This window comes from Lycorma delicatula, chromosome 9, assembly GCF_047948215.1.
Source record: "Lycorma delicatula isolate Av1 chromosome 9, ASM4794821v1, whole genome shotgun sequence".
Classification (NCBI taxonomy): Eukaryota; Metazoa; Arthropoda; class Insecta; order Hemiptera; family Fulgoridae; genus Lycorma; species Lycorma delicatula.
In genome coordinates, this window is record NC_134463.1 from 9,356,593 (window position 1) to 9,374,150 (window position 17,558).

The following is a 17,558-nucleotide window of genomic DNA, read 5'->3' on the forward strand; positions in this document are numbered from 1 at the left end:
AGAGCATAAATCTTGTTGAATCGTAAAACCGACTCTCAGTAGGTCATTTAATGAAATATTGTTGCCGGTTTCGAAGATGCGTCAAAAACCACCCGAGTTTTGGTCGAAACGCTTAAGGTTTTAAAAACGGCATGAAGCGGCAAAGAGTAACACGATTCATTATTGTTAGCGGTTCAGCTAATTTCATACGACCTAAGGATTCATATTCGTTAAGAAACTTACGATAATCTTTCTTTAATCGATTATAGCGGTTCGGTTTTTTCTGTAAGAAATTTAGTATCGATTGAGCTGCAGGTTTTGACTCGCCGAGAGCTGAAGGTTCTTTAACGGTAACTTTGCGATGTAGCGGCCAGTTTCATCTCGTAAGGTATTTTCAACGAAATGTTTTTCGCAGTTTCTGATCTTCTGACCGAGTAGGTCAACTGACTTCTTCTATTTGTCAAAACCTCTGCGTTTGTTGATCTAGCGATTATCTTTGTAAAGCGAATAAACTGTAATTAGTTGAACCGACTTATCTGAACCGGGTAAGTATTCACCGCTTATGATCCATCCTAATTCGGTATTTTGAAGGACGGGAAAGCATCCTTCACGAGTAACTTTCTCCATACGTAAGATTTTCATAAATACTTGAGCGCCTAATAATAGGTCGATTTTTTGTGGTTTGTTAAAAGTCGGGTCAGCAAGATGAAGATTCGGTGGTATATTCCAGAGGTTAAAATCAATTTTAGACGAGAACAAATTAGTACTTATTTTTGGTAAAATATTGCGATTTAAATTCAAAGCAAAATTAGAACGAGAAGATTGTATATGAATAAATACACTGTATTTAGATTCTGAGGCAAGGCTATTAAACGATTCAATCGATCCCACCCGGTTTGGGTTTTAATTTTAATCGCCGCATTAGTTGTTCTGTTGCAAAACTAACTTGAGAGCCACCGTCGAGAAGTGCTCGACAGACTTGTAGGTTACCAGACTTACCTCGAGTTTTTACGATAGAAGTAGCAAGTAAGATTTGAGGTCGTTTCTTGTGAAACGCATGATAACCGGTATTCGTCCGATTTGTTGCAGACATTTTCTTGCTGCGGTATCCGTTTAGTTTTAGGTTAAGCTCCATTGAAGTGAAAGGTGGTATGGTGCCGGGCTGCACATTTAAAACCCGCAGATGTTGATTTACAATCTTCGTAAGCACGATCGGATCTTAAGCGATTACCGCATAGAGATTCTTACGTTTGACTAAACTAAATCGTTCGTTTGGTCGTAATGACAAATATTTAGGACATTTATCAATTAAATGAGGCTTGCTACAAATTTTACAATCTTGATTTGTCGATACATAGGACAGTTTAGTGGTTTTAAGCTGAGACTTTACATTTTGAACGGTCTTTCAACGGTTGTGAAAATGCTTTGCCGGTCAAACAATTATTTTCTAATTGTTCGGTTTGACATTTTCTCTCGAGAAATTTAGTTACCTTTTCCAGGCTAGGAATCTCATGTTTGTCACAAGTCGACTCAAATTTAGTACGAGTGGATTTATCGTGTCTATCAAGAATTAGTCGAGTTAATAATAATTCCTCCGATTAAATAGGTACCTTTAATGCTAGAATAGCTTTTCTATTATTAGTTACATTATTGATAATGCGTCTTAATTCAGTTGATGCGCCTTTGTTAGCCGACGGCACTGTTAATAACATTTTAACGTGCTTAGTGACAATTAGTTTTTTATTGTCGTACCGATTACATAATGCCTTATATGAGCGGTTGAAATTAACGTCTGTAATTGGAGTGTTCTGTACGAGTTCTCTAGCCTCTCCCTCGAGAGAGGCAAGGAGATAATGAAATTTTTGAATGTTACTTAAAGACTTGTTATTTATTATTAAGCCTTCGTACGTATCCTTAAAACGATACCGTTTGGTGTAATCGCCGGAAAACGATAGTATTTATTGCCGGTAAATCAAAATAATCGTTGTGAGATCGGTTTGATCGGATTAAAGTTTCGTTATTGTTCCGGATTGTACTCAAATGCGGTTCTTGTTTGACTTGACTTAATAATCCTACGCCTAATATTGTTTCAAAACGGGAAAATAAATTACGATAAAGATCTTCAAAATCGATTCTATAAGATGTACGGTCAGCTATGTCTTTTATTTCTAATTTACTTTGAATAATATTAAAATACTTTAGAATTTCCGGTAATCTCCGGTATTTTGTATACAGTAACCGAGTATCGGAATGGTTTTTGAAATCGTCTAAAAATTTGATGATTCTGGTTAATTAGGCCTCTTTGTTTAATAAGTTTGGATTTTTCGATTTTATCCGTATAGATTTTATATTAATGTTAGATCGAGTACAAACATAAATAGGATGACGTTAGGATTGAATTCGTAATATCTGAATATCACAGGGCATGTAAATAAAATTATTAGGTCAGTAAATTTAACTAAGACAAGTAATTTAGGACCACCGGGTTGGTCTAGTGGTGAACGCGTCTTCCCAAATCAGCTGATTTGGAAGTCGAGAGTTCCAGCGTTCAAGTCCTAGTAAATCCAGTTATTTTTACACGGATTTGAATTCTAGATCGTGGATAGCGGTGTTCTTTGGTGGTTGGGTTTCAATTAACCGCACATCTCAGGAACGGTCGAACTGACAATGTACAAGACTACACTTCATTTACACTCATACATATCATCCTCATTCATCCTCTGAAGAATTATCTAAACGGTAGTTACCGGAAGCTACACAGGAAAAAGAAAGACAAGTAATTTAAATAAGGAGATAAGGAAAGTATGACAACATAGGAATGAAATTAACGATCGATTGGAATGAGACGGAGCGACTTCGCTGTTATATATTACATAAACATCACGTACAAATTAACAGACGAAAGAACTGCTACGGTAGACATAACAAATCGGCGACGACCTTATTTCAAACTGATCGATAATGAATAAAATGCGTATTGGTCCTTGTTTAACGTTATAACAGAGAAATATTAAACCGTTCACGATTACGCGATCGAAATATTAAATGTCCGTATCCGGTTCGGTCGGACCAGAATTTAAAATCACAACGAAACATACGGGTACCAGAACAGAAATTTGTAGCGTAACGAAAAGGTTTATATCGTCCTGCCGTAATATCTCTGTGGACAGCCCAGAGGTGAGGGCGGCATGCCAAGGTGTGCCAGTGCCTATGATCCTCTGGGGACTCCAGGGGACGGTAGGCACAGTAAAAGAGAGAAGACCCGGCGCTGTGTTTTCAGCAGATATGTCCGGACACGGCGTCAAGAAAGGGCACAATAAAAACTCCTCAAAAGAGCTGACCTACCGTGCCAGATATACAGCCGGTCGGTGGGAAGGCTCGTTAGAGTAACCAGGCACTCCTCTGGGTGGAGTTATACCCAACAGTCCGGACCGACCTACAGGAGTAGAGGGAAAAAAAATAAAAATCTCCATAACTACTAGTCTCAGAGACGTAAATGCAGTGTCATTTTATAACTTACACTGTCAGCTCACCGGTAAGACTAAGTTTGCGTCCCTGGTGAGGGGGTTGGTGGGGACGGGGCACAGCGTAGATCGGACAGAAATGGCGGTCTCATTCATTTCCATTCAGCATAGCCGACGTCTTAGACGTAATAGCTCGGTGATTCGTGTGTTTGTGTTTAGAGTTTGTCGAGGTAGAACGATTTAAGCGATAATAAGTTTTTTTTGGACAATATTTACGTTAAAAAATTAAAGTAAACGCGTAAAAAAGTAGAAAAAATTCAATATGTCAGCCTCAGCCCGCGCAAAAGCCAGCCGGAAATATAAATTACGCATATAACTGGATAGGAAGGTTATGGGCAACGCATACCCCAATGTCCGGTACCGAGCGAGTCCGGTACGAGTTTCGGGAGCGCCTCTACCGCTGCTTGTTGTACCTTATGTTTCTTACTTCTCATATCGCAGACCGATATTGAACAAAATTGTCGTCGAATATTAGTCGAAATATATATCGTGTACCGTTTAGCGCGTTTTATGTTAACATTAAGTTTAGTACGCACTCGTTTTATTTCAATCCGATGCACTAAAAGTGACTCCGGGACATACCGATCGACCAGTTTATCTGTAGAGTTGGCCAAATTAAGGAACTAACATTTTCCATCGGAGACTTTGTTTTGTTAAAAAAAAAATACGATTGTGGCTCTCCCATTGGTCGATCTGTAAGTCGGAGGAACTTCATCCAACGTCTGTAACGTTTCACGTTAAACCAACGGCCGTACACCCCACACACCGCCATCCGATTTTGTTCCCATTTAGTTCATTTATTACTTACAAGATATGCGTTCTTAATCGCATTTTTTTATATCTTAAATAGTTTTTTCCAACTAAAAATATCGGAAACCCTTTTTATCTAATCCAAGAACCGAAATATATTAGGTTTAATTTAAGATTTTTGTCTGATCGTCAAAAAATATATCGGCATATTAATCTAAATTAGCTATAGAAAATAATTTAACTGCTGTTAATTATACTTTAGTCGCTTTAAATATTTGTAAACTTGTAGAAGACTAGCAGAGATTTATTTAAAGGCAAAAATAAAGCGTGCAAAAACGAAAAATACATACGTTTTCCTGGTGAAATATTGGAAAGATTAACGGTAAATATTTAACCGATAGTTTTGTTTCATACCGTTGACTGGCGTAACAATCACGGTCCTATCAATAAAAAAAGTTTACGTATTAAAAAATAAATTCAAAGAAAGTAAAAAATATACAGCACAAATGAAGAAAAGTAGACCGTATTTATAAAGTAATAACTTCAAAAATTGCCAGCCCGATAAAGATAGCGTACAGATATTTATTTTTGTAATAATTAATAAATAATTCAGAATCATCTTGATGTGTATTCTAATCTTTTACAACAGCATTTACAATAATTATAAATAAAAAATTTAACTTTTAACACTGATGCGTATAATTCTATCGGTGCCTAGAATTATTATCGTTGTTTGGATTTTATTTCTAAATTTTGAAGCGGATTTTTATGTTCATCTCTTTTTTCTGTTTTCTTCCGAAACCACCGCGAAATATTACTTCAGAGGATGAATGAGGATGATATGTATGATTGCGAATGAAGTTTAGTCTTGTACAGTCTCAGTTTGACCCTTGCGCACTAAACGTAGCGATAAAGGACGCTAGGGTAGGGCCTGGATTCACCCTGGAGTGATTGTGTTAAAGCTTAACGGCGAGGACCGGTCACTTCGGGGGTGTTAAAAAAAGTATTAAAAAAAATAAAAAAGGGTAGGGCCTGGAACGAGCTGATTACTTACTGACCTGGATGCTGATCCATGAGGGATGCCTATGGACCGGTTCGGTCGGCCAGTCGCCCCCGTCTTTCTGGCGAGGTGGCTCTTCCTGCTGTCGAGGAACTCGTTCCGGTGTTTAGATTCAGTTCACTAGACAAATTTCTCCTATTGGTTCTGGATATATCATCACTCACAATATTTTTAACACTAGAAATAGCACAAATATTGGAATGTATAAAAAAGTACTAGGATGATCGGTCCGATTTGGGCATATGCGGTTTTTAGCAGATCTTGACATTTTGATGGAAACCAAAATGCCGGATAGAAATTTTCCAGATGGTTAACGTTCATGTGTTCAGTGCTGGCCTCTAAATAAGCTTATATCTCCAGACTGCTGGACTCTTTTTGACCAAACTTGGTCAGATTACTTCTACATATGGGACATTGACGCCAATAAATTTTCAACTTAAAAGGGCTAGGGGGTGAGGCTGTAGAGCAAGGTCACCCTCAGTATTTTAAGATTTCACCTGATTAAGGTCATATTTTTCTTAGGCAGATTTGTTAACAATTAAAAAACAACAATATTTGCAAAAGTTTTTTGCAAAATCACAACCCTACCATAAAAAGTGGTCTAAACTACTGCTACATTGGAACGTCACATGTGAGTGGTAGAATTATATAAATGAATAATATTTAAAGTGTAAAAAAGTAACTAGGTCGGCCAGGTCTCAAACTTGATCGCCCGGTTAACTCGGTACCTGGTGCATAAGCCTCATGACTACACCAATCTGCCAACCGTACAAGCAAAATGTTTTCAATGTAAGATGTGAAATTACATTAGTTAGTGTTGATTGTTGCTACCAGTATCATCACACCTGTGCGAATTAGTTAGAATCATTTAATTAAATAAATGAAAAAATATTATATTTAAATAAAATAAATATCTTAAATTTTCCCTGAAGAATGTTTCCTTCATTGATATATCCTGGGGAAATCAATTACTGTGTTTATCACTTACTTTGCTAAAGATAGGTAAAAAAAAAATCCAAATGTGAATGTAACAAACAAGAGCATTTTTCATACGTAAAATTATTTCCTCTGTTTTTCCATTAACTTTTGTCAACTCTTTTTTTTTTTTGTAATAACTTTTAATTTGAATTATATGTTTGTCCAAATTTTTATGTCAGTCTTTTTTCATCCTTACTATTCCAATTTTTTTTACTATATTTCAACTTGCATTTCAACTATGTTGTGTTAAACTTAATGTCTAATTCTGGATGTATTTATATTGCATAATTTAGTTTGTAAATGTAATCTATGTAATAACTATGAGAGTTATTACATAGTTTTGTCATCGATGGATCTCACTAACATTTATATTATATATAAAGAAATCCTCTTTATATACTTCACAAACTTCTGATGATTCAGTTCTTTAAATTGATCTGATCTAGCTCATACTATCTTAATTATTTTTCCTTCTCTTTATTATATTATTAATACATATATTAAAGTCTGTCAATCGGGCAGTGTTGTTTAAGTGCCCTCTGTACGTGAAATCTGGTTAATTCCATAATCTGGCTGTCAATAATCTGTAATGAAACTAATCTCGCTTGTGTTGCACAATAGTTCAATGACAATTGAATAAATTTTGGCATTTTATTGTATGGTCAAATGAAAATTAGTCTTTTGATCAGTTTTTGTTTTAAAGATTTGGTGTTTAAGTAACTAGTTCCATCAATCCATTATTTTATAATCTGTCTAGCTCCTTGAATAATTTCATCGATCTGAGATTCTGCAATTACAGTTGAAACTTTGAATGGTTATCTCTCCATGTTAATTATCATTACCATTTATTTTTAACTTTCAGCCGCTTTTAATTTTGAATGTTTATCAGAAAAATTTTGGCCACTTTCAAACTGTTAAACTCGCTTGTAAAAAATTGCAGATTCATAATTTGGAGCATTAGCTAGTAAAGTTTAGATGATTTTTACCACCATTATCACTGAATTTTTATTCAAAACTGTAATTTTCAAAGAGACTTATTGAACAATTATGACCTATTTTTATGTACACTAATATATTTATCAATCACAGTTTTAAACTAGTGACATGGATGTTCCCAATTAATAATTCGAAAGTATCTATTTAGATATATTTTTAACTATATAGTGAATGATTCTTTATTTTAATACAGTATATCTCTTACTCTTTATTTTTAATATTTATATAAGGTGTGATATATAATTATTTTTTCTCACTTAGTTTTGTTAGAACCAAGGGTTTTGCAGAATTGTAAAACAGCTTATAGTAACAATGCTGAACACGTGCTCATCCAGTGAGGTAATTGCAGAATCTTCTCTCAGATTATCCAACTGAGATTTATAATCAATAAACTAACCCGTGGTACCATGAGATATTGTACTCTACAATTCCTTAAAACATCACGCTTTCTTTAAATTCGTATTTCTAAATACCCTGCCCTTGCAGATCTGAAATCCCCATAAAAGTAGCTATAAGAGTCGATTGAATGAAAGCATGTAAGTGGCATCAGCCACAATAATTACTTTATTCAAATTAATAATAATCACTATACAATTAGTTCCTTTCAAGGTGTCACTAGTAGGGTAGATTTACATTTTAGTAGATTTGACATATAAATTTACATAAAGTATGATTAGCTCACAGAAGAAAGTAACGGAATCACTTCTAAATTTGTTAAGGAAGCTCATCATGGGACACTTTTATCTTCAGATTGATTTTGGAGATTTCAAGTGCCTAATATCGCATGTAAAGTTGCCTATATCACTGGTCAACATGATTTTTGTCTCACGAGTACCAATAGGTGTACTTAATGCAGTTCTTTATCCTGTTTTCAAATATGTATTCATAATTTCTCCATTACCTACAGCTTCTGTGTTATTTTAATTTTTTTAAATATTTAAAAATTTTTTTTGTCCATTGTCAAGTAAAAGATCCTTTTTTTTTTTTTGTCTTCAGTCATTTGACTGGTTTGATGCAGCTCTCCAAGATTCCCTATCTAGTGCTAGTCGTTTCATTTCAGTATACCCTCTACATCCTACATCCCCAACAATTTGTTTTACATACTCCAAACGTGGCCTGCCTACACAATTTTTCCCTTCTACCTGTCCTACCAATATTAAAGCGACTATTCCAGGATGCCTTAGTATGTGGCCTATAAGTCTGTCTCTTCTTTTAACTATATTTTTCCAAATGCTACTTTCTTCATCTATTTGCCGCAATACCTCTTCATTTGTCACTTTATCCACCCATCTGATTTTTAACATTCTCCTATAGCACCACATTTCAAAAGCTTCTAATCTTTTCTTCTCAGATACTCCGATTGTCCAAGTTTCACTTCCATATAAAGCGACACTCCAAACATACACTTTCAAAAATCTTTTCCTGAGATTTAAATTAATTTTTGATGTAAACAAATTATATTTCTTACTGAAGGCTCGTTTAGCTTGTGCTATTCGGCATTTTATATCGCTCCTGCTTCGTCCATCTTTAGTAATTTTACTTCCCAAATAACAAAATTCTTCTACCTCCATAATCTTTTCTCCTACTATTTTCACATTCAGTGGTCCATCTTTGTTATTTCTACTACATTTCATTACTTTTGTTTTGTTCTTGTTTATTTTCATGCCATAGTTCTTACGTAGGACTTCATCTATGCCATTCATTGTTTCTTCTAAATCCTTTTTACTCTCAGCTAGAATTACTATATCATCAGCAAATCGTAGCATCTTTATCTTTTCACCTTGTACTGTTACTCCGAATCTAAATTGTTCTTTAACATCATTAACTGCTAGTTCCATGTAAAGATTAAAAAGTAACGGAGATAGGGAACATCCTTGTCGGACTCCCTTTCTTATTAGGGCTTCTTTCTTATGTTCTTCAATTTTTATTGTTGCTGTTTGGTTCCTGTACATGTTAGCAATTGTTCTTCTATCTCTGTATTTGAACCCTAATTTTTTTAAAATGCTGAACATTTTATTCCAATCTACGTTATCGAAAACCTTTTCTAGGTCTATAAACGCCAAGTATGTTGGTTTGTTTTTCTTTAATCTTCCTTCTACTATTAATCTGAGGCCTAAAATTGCTTCCCTTGTCTCTATACTTTTCCTGAAACCAAATTGGTCTTCTCCTAACACTTCTTCCACTCTCCTCTCAATTCTTCTGTATAAAATTCTAGTTAAGATTTTTGATGCATGACTAGTTAAACTAATTGTTCTATATTCTTCACATTTATCTGCCCCTGCTTTCTTTGGTATCATAAATATAACACTTTTTTTGAAGTCTGACGGAAATTCCCCTTTTTCATAAATATTACACACCAGTTTGTATAATCTATCAATCGCTTCCTCACCTGCACTGCGCAGTAATTCTACAGGTATTCCGTCTATTCCAGGAGCCTTTCTGCCATTTAAATCTTTTAATGCTCTCTTAAATTCAGATCTCAGTATTGTTTCTCCCATTTCATCCTCCTCAACTTCCTCTTCTTCCTCTATAACACCATTTTCTAATTCATTTCCTCAGTATAACTCTTCAATATATTCCACCCATCTATCGATTTTACCTTTCGTATTATATATTGGTGTACCATCTTTGTTTAACACATTATTAGATTTTAATTTATGTACCCCAAAATTTTCCTTAACTTTCCTGTATGCTCCGTCTATTTTACCAATGTTCATTTCTCTTTCCACTTCTGAACACTTTTCTTTAATCCACTCTTCTTTCGCCAGTTTGCACTTCCTATTTATAGCATTTCTTAATTGGCGATAGTTCCTTTTACTTTCTTCATCATTAGCATTCTTATATTTCTACGTTCATCCATCAGCTGCAATATATCGTCTGAAACCCAAGGTCTTCTACCAGTTCTCTTTATTCCGCCTAAGTTTGCTTCTGCTGATTTAAGAATTTCCTTTTTAACATTTTCCCATTCTTCTTCTACATTTTCTACCTTATCTTTTTTACTCAGACCTCTTGCGATGTCCTCCTCGAAAATCTTCTTTACCTCCTCTTCCTCAAGCTTCTCTAAATTCCACCGATTCATCTGACAACTTTTCTTCAGGTTTTTAAACCCCAATCTACATTTCATTATCACCAAATTATGGTCGCTATCAATGTCTGCAAGTTTTGCAGTCAACGAGTTGATTTCTAAATCTTTGCTTAACCATGATATAATCTATCTGATACCTTGCAGTATCGCCTGGCTTTTTCCAAGTGTATATTCTTCTATTATGATTTTTAAATTGGGTGTTGGCAATTACTAAATTATACTTCGTGCAAAACTCTATAAGTCGGTCCCCTCTTTCATTCCTTTTGCCCAGCCCGTATTCATCCACTATATTTCCTTCCTTGCCTTTTCCAATGCTTGCATTCCAATCTCCAACTATTATTAAATTTTCATCTCCTTTTGCGTGTTTAATTGCTTCATCAATCTCTTCGTATACACACTCTACCTCATCATCATCATGGGCGCTTGTAGGCATATAAACGTTAACAATCGTTGTCGGTTTAGGTTTTGATTTTATCCTTATTACAATGATTCTATCGCTATGCGTTTTGAAATACTCCACTCTCCTCCCTATCTTCTTGTTCATCACGAAACCTACTCCTGCCTGCCCATTATTTGACGCTGAGTTAATTACTCTAAAATCACCTGACCAAAAGTCGCCTTCCTCTTCCCACCGAACCTCACTAATTCCTACTATATCCACATTCACCCTATCCATTTCCCTTTTTAAATTTTCTAGCCTACCAACCTTTTTTAAGCTTCTAACATTCCACGCTCCGACTCGTAGAATGTTATTTTTTAATTTTCTGGTGACCCCTTCCTTAGTTGTCCCCACCCGGAGATCCGAACGGGGGACTATTTTACCTCCGGAATATTTTACCAAGGAAGGCGCCTCCATTATTGCTATGTGAAAATGCAGAGAGCCACATTTTCTTGGAAAATGTGTTTCCACACATCTTCCAGAACACTAGTTTAGTTCTGTTAATATTAACTGAAAATAGAAACCTGGCAATAAGTGTATATATTTCCAAACTCATCCTCAGATTAAGATATTGTTCATTACATCTGTTCTTAAAAAATCAAACCCAGAGAAGAGTAATAAGATCGGTTTATCATTTTTATTCGTTTTTCATCTACTGGAAGAATTGTATCTCCCTTAGTTTCTAAGATATCCCGTGTAAAACGCCAAAAATACGATCAAAAAACACATTTTTTACGTTTGACGTCCAAATGTTTTGGCACCCAAGTCTAATAATAAAGAAATTTTTGACGTGAAATCTCTCAACTATACAACTGTAAGCTTTGAAGTTCCGTATTTTAAAAAAGAAGCGGTCCAATGCAAATGTTGCCAACGCTTTGGCCATACCAAAAATCTACGCAATCACCCGCACCGTTCTGTAAAATGCGGTACAGATCGTGCCACAACAGTCTGTTCTAAGGCACCAGGTTCCAGCTTCCTGCATTAGCTGCGGCGAGTTAACAAAGGGTGTAAAATCTATCGATAGTATAAAACTAAGGTCTATTCTATCAAACCCGCCCTATCTTCAAGAATTGTAACTAATAACAATTCTACTGATAATAATAATTATACTAATGTCAATAATAACAATTTGAGTGCTAAAAGAGAGACGATCGTGTAACGAACTCTAGTAACAATGGCTTTCATAATTATAATAGTAGTAACATTAGTGTAACAATAATAATGAATATAATAATAGGCTGAATATTTCTGGTACTACATACGCTGAAAAAGTTAAAATGAGTTGTCGCTATGATCAACAAACTATTGATAACCAAAATTTTCACGGGCCGATGAATGTCCTTGACCGTATGTTGCAAAGATTTGAGTGAACGCTTGAAAAGATGAACTTGAAAATATTCATGAATCGTCTTGAGAAAAAACGATCGACTGTCTGAGACTAGCAATCTGGAATGATAACGGGTTGTCTGATAAAAAACTAGAATCAATTTTAAATATTAAGATAGACGTAATGCTTATATCTGAAACAAGGTTTACTGACAGACATTCTGTCAAGTTTCATGGCAATACAATATATATATTTTATGTTAACTGTTCGATCTCTCACTCTATTTAATAAATTGACCAGTAAACGACGTTTTCAAGAGTTTTTATAGGAAAATACAAGGTTGGACGTGTCTTTAAAATCACCCGCCCATGCGGATAATGCAGTACACAAATCGACCAAATTTATTCAGTCAGCGGCATGGGCCCTCAATCCCAATTTGGATTCTGCTCCCTCCCCTCAGCTCTCTTTTTTCTTTTTTCCTGTTTAGCTTCTGGAATGTGGTCTAACCAAATTTAACTGACGTAGGTGGATGCCCACCATTCTACTCCCCAGCCCCCTTCCACGCAGTGGTGATCCTCACTAACTCAGAAATCACATTCGATTGTGTTATTCGTGTCTAGCAGGCCCGTTACATACCTCGCCCTTGGTTTTAGTCCACTTGATGCGCACGAAGATCACGTGCTCAACATTATCGAGGGTGCCTCAATAAAAGCACAAATCATACTCGCTGCACTACAGGTTCGACCTGAAGCAGTCATGAACTGGCAGGAAATGAGTAAGGAAATAGTCTACATTGCAGCTGTTTCACACTGGCATCAGATGAGATTATTAGGTGGTTTATTTTTTAAATTGGTTTAACGTATTTTAGAATGTGTTTGAAATAAATAACAGCTGATATAAACTTTTTTTAATGCAAGTAGATATCTATAATTTGTTCATTCAGGACAAATGTACAAATGAGGTGAATAAATGTTTGCAAGTGTCTTCAAGGAGAAAAACTCAACGGTAAAATTAAAAAAATAATTAGGATTTACTTCTTAAAAATCTTGAATTTTAAAAAAGGTCAGTGGGATTTAAGTGTCGAATGCGGTTTGAAACGTTAATTGACAGTACATTTGGATGACCGTTGAGTTTTGATTATTAAATAGAGATTCCTTCTATAACTGTAGGTATGTAAAGAGTCGTGTACATTCTTATTTGTAATGGACCAAGGTAAATCTGTGAACTGTGAAAAACGGTGGATTGAAAATGTAATATAATTACATTTCATTTTATTAATATTCCCAGTAACTGGCTGCCATAAATCCAGATTGGATTCAGGATGGCTTTGTAAATAGTTAACTCGTTCAGAGATAATTTTGACTTTCGATTTACAATCCAGTACAACTGACAAAATTTAATATTCAGTTTTCTCGTTTTTCCAAATGCGGGCCTTTTGTCAAGATGAATACCAACGTATTTTGTAGAATTTGATTGCGGTAGCTGAATGTCATCGATTATAACAAGTGGACATTTGTTCAGAGAGTGAAACTAAAATGTGTACTTTTATTTTTGTCAGACTTTATTTGCCACAACTTCCACCATGCTTCAGTGTTGTTTAGCTATTCTTGAAGGTGCTGTGACATGGTGTCTGGTGATGCTTTAACTATTTTCATGCGGTACAAACAAAGTACATAAGTAAAGGCGGCTATTACAGTGTTGGGAGAAACTGGCATATTTGGAAAGATTTTCTGAAAGATTTATGTGATTCGAATGATTTACGTGATTTGGATCATTACAATGATTCGTTTCTCCCAACTAGTTCTTTGCTGACCACTTTCGACTTGTCCGGTCTTCCAGAGTCATTTTTTATTTAGACGATGTCACAAAAAAAAGGACAACTAAATTCTTGTAAAATATTTTAAGTACATTTTTATAGAAAAAAAATAATAAATTTGGCGGTGTGTCGTTTCAAAAGTATGCATTTTTAAATTAATACCACCTCCGATCGTCATGGTCAAAAATGTATAAGTAATTGAAAATGATTACTGGCTGTTTAATTTATTAACGAAAATGTTTTTTTGAATTTTTACGTATAATTACTGTGTTTTTGTGTTGCATTACTTTTATGTTAAACAAAAACATTATTATTATTCAGTATTATAACGAGATATCGTATGTATTGAAGTATACAATTGCATTTGTTGGCAGTATTGAACAATCATTAATACTGTGAATGTCTGTCTAAGACCGTTGTGATGGAGGGGTTTATATTCTAATATAAGTATTATTTATTTGGTGGTGTTCACTTTTGTTTTTCTGACCAAGTAAGTAATTTTATACCATTCTAACATAAATTAATAGAATTTAAGTTGATTTTTTTTATGATGAATTTGTCATTACTAATGCTGTACGGTTAATTGCTCTACAATGTAATCATTTCTTAAAATATTGCTGTGTTAATTAGTCTAAGTTAGCGAGCGTAGGTTAATTCGTTAAATTATATTTATAATATAATGGTTATATCGGGCGATATTGACAATAATCCAAAGGTTTGCTGTTTATAGTTATAGATATAAATTAACCAAACTTAACCTAAGCTCGCTAACCTCGACCAATTAACATAAATGTTTTGATTATTTAAATAATAAATAATTGCAATAATTACTGAATTTATAATTTAAATACTCAAAACATTTAACAGTAATGACGTATACGATAAAAAAACATTGGGTTGGATAAAGGTGTAAAAACAGTGAAGCTTGCTGTTTTTCATTTGCTACTGATACCACATCGTATGTGTTCCTTTGCGCAACCGTAGAGTTTATGTGGTAAATTAATCTTCTTCTAAAAAATCATAGTGTCTGCTATATATTTCTTTACTTTTTTCCAAAATGATAAAGAAGCTGTAATAAGCTTTTTGTATGAATAATGAATTAGTGAAGTTATATGATAATAATGCTTGATTGTATCATTGGAAAATTAGCCCAGTGTTTTTCCATTCATACTAATCACTTAAGTAACAGTTGGCTGATTAAACAATTAAACAGTAGTGTAGCTTAATTATGACATTTACTTGGCTTTTATTAATCATATTCTACCTTTTTGGATATTTTGTAATATCACCTCCACAAGTAGGAATCTAGAAAATCTATATGTACCGCATTCTCATTTATTTCAGTGTTTTACTTGATTCCACATAGATTCAATGGATTGGGTGTGAGCACCTTTATCTAGATCAGCAAACTGTGCAGATTGATTTATGGTTTCGTGTATATGTTGCATATTCTAAACCTTGGGAATATAATTATTTGCTCTCAAACAATTAGAAAGTATTTTTGTACCAGGTAAAATACAGACTGAAATTTTTGCAGATAGAGTGGTAGCTGTTTTCCTACCACAGCATACATGTTGTCTTCTTCTGCACATTCCTTCAAATACCCATTGCTAAGGAAGTGCTCGACAACATTATATTCTGAGGTGAGAAACAGCTTTCATTGATTTTTATGGTTTTTCTTGGGCCACCGGTTTTGATTGGGGTTTTTAATAAATGATGAGCACAAATTTCTTGGAGGTAATTCTTCCAGTTGGTAGAAGTATTGGAAGAAACTCTGAATTTAGTCAAACAAAATTATTAGGTAGAGAGATTCATTTACCCTTGTGCAAATAAAATGAATAATTGTCTCCAATATTGTGATTTCAAACCTTCCAACCAGGTACTTGCAATGACATATCTCTACGAAATCCTTGTTTATGACATTGTCAACATTTTAAAATGAACTTAACATAATCATCATATAAAGTGACTTATTTAATTATGAAATACAGAATATCTACATTTAAATAAAAGTTGGTTACATCTTGATAGCAGATAATGAATAAGTAAAAAATAAAGTATTTTATAAATCAAGACAATGTAATGACAGAAATCCATACAGAATAAGAAAAGATAGCAAGCAGTAACACCCTTATCAGTCAGTTAATTTCTTCTTCACTTGTAGATTATTCTAAATTAGTGTAAATTATGTTCAGAGTTAACAACAAAACTATACAATAACATATTTTATTTACCGAATTAATATGTTAGAATGAATGCAGCAATTTGTTAAAAATGCGGTTCTATACTACATAAGGTCCAAGATGTTTCTTATTTCAGTTAAACTGCATTTGGTTTGGAAATTGCCTAAAATTTTGAATTTTCTTAAAGAGATGTCTATAGGAAAGATTTGTTGGAAGTTGTTTTGAAATTTAAAATTTAATCTTGTTAGTTTACTTCAGATGAGATATTTAGTAATTCATTCATTAATGCTTATCAAATGAGCTTCGTTGCTTCACACAACAGACTCAGGAGCACACATGAAAAAATTGCCTGACTCAAAGTTCTCCAGCTTTCCCAGTCTTGCCCACTTAATTTCTATGCAAGTAACATTTTGTACGGTTACAAAATCAAATCGACATACAAAATTCGCCTCGCATATAGATTGGAAATCTCTAATGCAGAAGCATGTTTTCAAATAGAAGGGTTTAGAGACTGCTCTTACAACAGTGACATTTTTAGCTGTGCTGATGGCCAAGGATGGTCAGCTGATCGTCCCAGTAATGCAGAAACAGTTACCATACATTTGCAATTCGCTTCAGCATTATTTTCTGATCTGGAACGGTAGCAAGTACAAAATGCTCTTTATGTTGCGATCATGGATTCTGAGTTTTTAAAGAAAGTTTTGATAATTTAGTCCTGCTCACTTGACCATAAAATTCATTTACTTATTTAATAATTAACATGTAATAACACTAATTATTATTGTTACCGATATTATTTAAAGGTTTTGTTCAAAAATTACAAAAATGAACAGATTAATAATGTTTTTGTCTTTTACATCAGTTTCCTGGATTTTGTTTTCTTTTGACTTAGTCATTTCTATAAGTTCAAGTTAATTTTTGGTGTAGAATTGTTCAGAAGGAGGTGTTCGTTTTTCTGCCTTTCTAACCTGTACAGTAGCTTAATCTGAGTCTAGTTGAATTATTGAATCTAGTTGGGTTGAATAAGTTTATAAATTTCTAAAAAAAAAATTTATATATTATTTTTTACATAAAAGCAACAGCCACCATTTAATTTTTGTATTCTCAGTTTTCAATTTATATTGGTAATAATAGTACGTCAGTTAAATATAATGATGGTACACATTTCCAAAAATTTTCAAGTTAATTGCTCCCTCCATTCTTGCAAGTGTTGCTAAATTTAAAAAAAAATCACTTTTTTTTTTTTAAAGACCTTTTAAGATAACATTTACTGGAAATTGTACTTGCTAATCTCTAAAATCCTCCAAGGGCATTAATCATGTTTTTCTATATCTTACCTTTTTATTTTTAGTAATTTCTTTACAACCCTTCTCTTTTTGTATACTTCTGTTGCATCATTTTCAGGTTTTTCAATTCTTTTT

The 17,558-nt window shown here is 34.0% G+C and overlaps 1 protein-coding gene across 2 annotated transcripts in view; it reads left to right on the plus strand.

The window, feature by feature from the left end:
- Positions 1 to 17,558, plus strand: part of LOC142329786 (uncharacterized) — an 84,659-nt gene that overhangs the window by 19,558 nt on the left and 47,543 nt on the right. Inside the window, exon 1 of one of the 2 annotated variants that reach the window (XM_075374577.1) lies at positions 14,341 to 14,444. The exons of the other annotated variant lie outside the window; for it this stretch is intronic. The gene's annotated coding sequence lies outside the window, so the exon portion shown is untranslated. Of the gene's footprint in view, positions 1 to 14,340; positions 14,445 to 17,558 lie in introns of those variants that run through there. 2 annotated transcript variants of the gene reach the window in all.